Source organism: Cynoglossus semilaevis, chromosome 16, assembly GCF_000523025.1.
Source record: "Cynoglossus semilaevis isolate Cse_v1.0 chromosome 16, Cse_v1.0, whole genome shotgun sequence".
In the NCBI taxonomy this organism is placed as follows: domain Eukaryota; kingdom Metazoa; phylum Chordata; class Actinopteri; order Pleuronectiformes; family Cynoglossidae; genus Cynoglossus; species Cynoglossus semilaevis.
In genome coordinates, this window is record NC_024322.1 from 11,051,935 (window position 1) to 11,055,356 (window position 3,422).

At 38.9% G+C, this 3,422-nt stretch overlaps 1 protein-coding gene across 4 annotated transcripts in view; it reads right to left on the bottom strand.

Moving 5' to 3' along the window:
• cckbrb (cholecystokinin B receptor b) overlaps positions 1-3,422 on the bottom strand; it is an 86,734-nt gene that overhangs the window by 49,674 nt on the left and 33,638 nt on the right. For 2 of the 4 annotated variants that reach the window (XM_025063613.1, XM_025063614.1), the window contains exon 8: positions 2,449-2,553. The gene's annotated coding sequence lies outside the window, so the exon portion shown is untranslated. Of the gene's footprint in view, positions 1-1,840; positions 2,554-3,422 lie in introns of those variants that run through there. The other 2 variants (XM_025063615.1, XM_017039989.2) reach the window with 1 other exon arrangement.

The window sequence follows — 3,422 nt, forward strand, 5'->3', positions numbered from 1 at the left end:
TAAGACAGATAATGTGTTGAAAAAAAATTATTAGCTGCAAGTGTGCGCTTGTGTGCGTGATGTGCACTAGCATGCGCGGGCGGATGCGTGTTCGTGTGCGTTTGAGGGAGTAAGTGTGGTTGTGGTGTCAATGTGATAGGAAACCCTTAAATCCACCTGACAGACTGATTCAGCCATGGAATCTTTGCCCCGCGCCCTCCTGTTCTCCTTCGTAGTCAGGCGTCACTTAGCTCTGCTATGCTGGTTCATTTCTATTTCCACTGGGATTTAAATGTGGTTCTGGTGTTCATGATAACAACCCAGGTAGAGGGTTTGTATCTTCTGTTTGTTTTGTGAGGAAACATTCGCCCCCCGGATTAACTATAACAAACATGAAGAAAAAAAAGTCCACCATATTTTCTGATTCATGGTAATGGAAAAAAAAGAAAAAATTAATTGTTTAACCAAAAACCGACACTGAAAACTAAGAATTTTCATTCCATGTTTGCAATGGTTTTCATATCAGGATAAAACTGAAACATGGCACAGCCCCCTGGCTGCATGCCAGAGAACTACAACTGAGCAGTTTCGACAGACTGACTAGTTAATTCCCTTTTTAAGTCATGGGTTGAATTTTAATGAAGACAAAAGCACAGATGGGGTGGATTTTTATGTCACAAAACAGGACACTTCCTGAAGCATGTCTTAACCAAAGATGTTATTTCAGGCATTTAACCAAAATCCCACTCACAGCATGACCATTTTCTGACACATGCATCAGCAGAGTGTCAAACTGATGTTGGATTTTCAGCACCGGATCTGTGTATTTATTGCAGCTGCTCCAGACATATGAATTAAGGGACAGTCCAGGTGATTACTTAGTCTACTCTTCTTTAGATTATAAACTAATCTGAAAGGCTCTTGGCGTACCTGTAACCTCAGGCCTTTTTCAAATCAATTTACTGACTGGAGTCTACCTTTAAAATTTCTATGGGTATGAAATTAAAATAATAATAAAAAATAAAACAGTGTGTGCAGCCTAAAATTGCACAGTTTAAACCCCACTGACTTACTATAGTACATACAAAACAGTATTTAAAGTATGAAAAGTACTATGAAAAGTCTATGGAAACATGAGGCTTTGACTTATTTCTAACATCAGTCAACTTTTTCCTGATGAAGCCTTTGGTCCCAACTCTGATTCAATGTGTTTTTAAATAAGTGATGGATGTTTTGTTAACTGATTTACTACTGGGAAAAGATCAAATGTGCTTTAACAGCAGATGGCACGTATGGGTGGACATCATGTGTGATTGACAGCTGGACTGTCCTAATGCACTGTGCAAACTGATATAGTTTAACTCATGAAACACTTGACGTCTGCTTTTCCCTAACGTAACATACAATACAAAATTGGCCTCATTTGCGATTCAGAAGAAAAAAGCCAGGGCTTATACACCACAAAACTTGACAATATCTCAATGCCAGCACCTCACCTGACAACATTGGCTCAAAACAAAAGACAAAGGTCCATTTCTGATGTTACGATCCATGCTCAAAACTCAATGTGACTGATTGTTATGGATTGCATGTGCAGCATCTGTCAGATTTAAAAGCCTATTTTATTTGATTGTCCTGAGATCCACTTTCTGCAGCTCACGTGATCCCAAATCAGCTCCTGTAGCATGCCCACTCAGATATCCAACCTATTTCTCATGAAGTACAAGGGCTTTTTCCAGATAAACGGTACATTAACATATCATCCACAACCAGTAGTCAGTCACACGCAAATGCTCTGGATTGTTAAAAAAAAACATGGCTCACATTCTGTTATTTTTAAGTGTGAGTGTTCCTTTAAATATTGTTTGGCTGTTACCGGAGAGCATGAACAGAAATACCAACAGCAAGAGGAGCATGTCTCTGTTTGTGTTCGCACTAATGGCCGAGCTCGTCTAAGTCAGCGTTTTTTTTAGGTTTACCTTTAACAAGCATGTGATCAGAAGATGACAACGTGACCCAAAGGGCTTTATTTTCTAGTTTTAATAAGGGTCTCAGTAATGAACAAGGCTTTGGCATTACAATTTTTTCTGCGTAAAAGAAATAAGATGTCCAATTGACCTGATGTCAAGATTTTTGGGTTTACAGTCTTTTGAAGATTTACATTCATCATCATTCAGACGTTTTCTTTTACTTTTAAAGATGTTCTCTTGCGTCATGCTTAGATTCTGTCCCTTTCACAGGTCCTCACAACATGAAAACAGTTCTTTGTCATTCTTTGGTCATCTTGAGTGACAGATTTACTGACAGAAAATGTGCTGCTATGACACTCACCCTCAACAGATGGAGTTCTTTTGTTCATTTTTATTTGTACTGCTGCTAATGTCTTAACATATATGTATATATATTTTACTGACAAAGAAATCAGAAAAATGCGAGGCTAGAAGCCAATGTGTGTGCGTGTCTGCATACCTTCATAGAAAGAGATTCTTGGAGAGACCTTCGGGCTCCACATCTTCACGACCTCGGTCCTTGTGCGCCACATTTCCAACGTTTTAGATTCCTGGCTGGTAATCACTGCAGCGAGAGGAAGTCGTAACTTTATTTATGAAAGTAACAAAGCTATTTCCTTACATGTCCTCTGTTAAGTCCTAACACTTCTGCAAGCATCGTTTCCATCAGATAATTCCTTCTTTGTAGTATTCTTGTGGCTATCTTTCATACAAGGGCACAACCTGCTCCTTTGCCTCATCCAAGAACTGAATTAGAGTTGTTTTCAAGTATTCTTTTAATGAGGGTGGTAATGTTCCAACACTTTCATTACCATTGGGTAAAAAATAATGTGATTTTAAAATAGTTTTACAGAGTTGACAGCTCAACACTCGACAAAGATGATTTAACTCAAAGCTGTTTGGATGCCTGAAGATGTGTCCTAACGTGTTTTAGTTATTAAAATCACACCACATTTTGAATTACAATTTCACACTTGCAAATTATCGACTCATCCTTCCACTGATGACAAATCTAAATAGACACTTCTCCACTATCTCGACAAAATATCTTTCTCCACTGACCAACAGTGGTGGTCGCTGCAATTTCATCTTTTTCTATGTATTTTGTGTGATTTTTGCTTCAATTCAATAAGTCAGACAATTTTCTGATCTGATTCAGCTCCGGGAAGAAGAGAAGCAGCATTTATGAACCTCTGCGCCAGAACTTTGTTACATTTTTTTATTACACCACTGTACAACGTAAGAAAGCAGCATTAGCTCATACAGTACACATGACTTTTTTTAGCTCTCTGTGTTAGCAGGTGTAACAAGACTGTTGAATCTGCTGCACACGGTTAACCTGTAGTCATCTGGAGGCCTGATTTGCCTTACATGCGGCGCTGAGTCCTGACTTAACTTCCTGGATTATCGTCTCCACCCTGTGCTTCTGTTGAC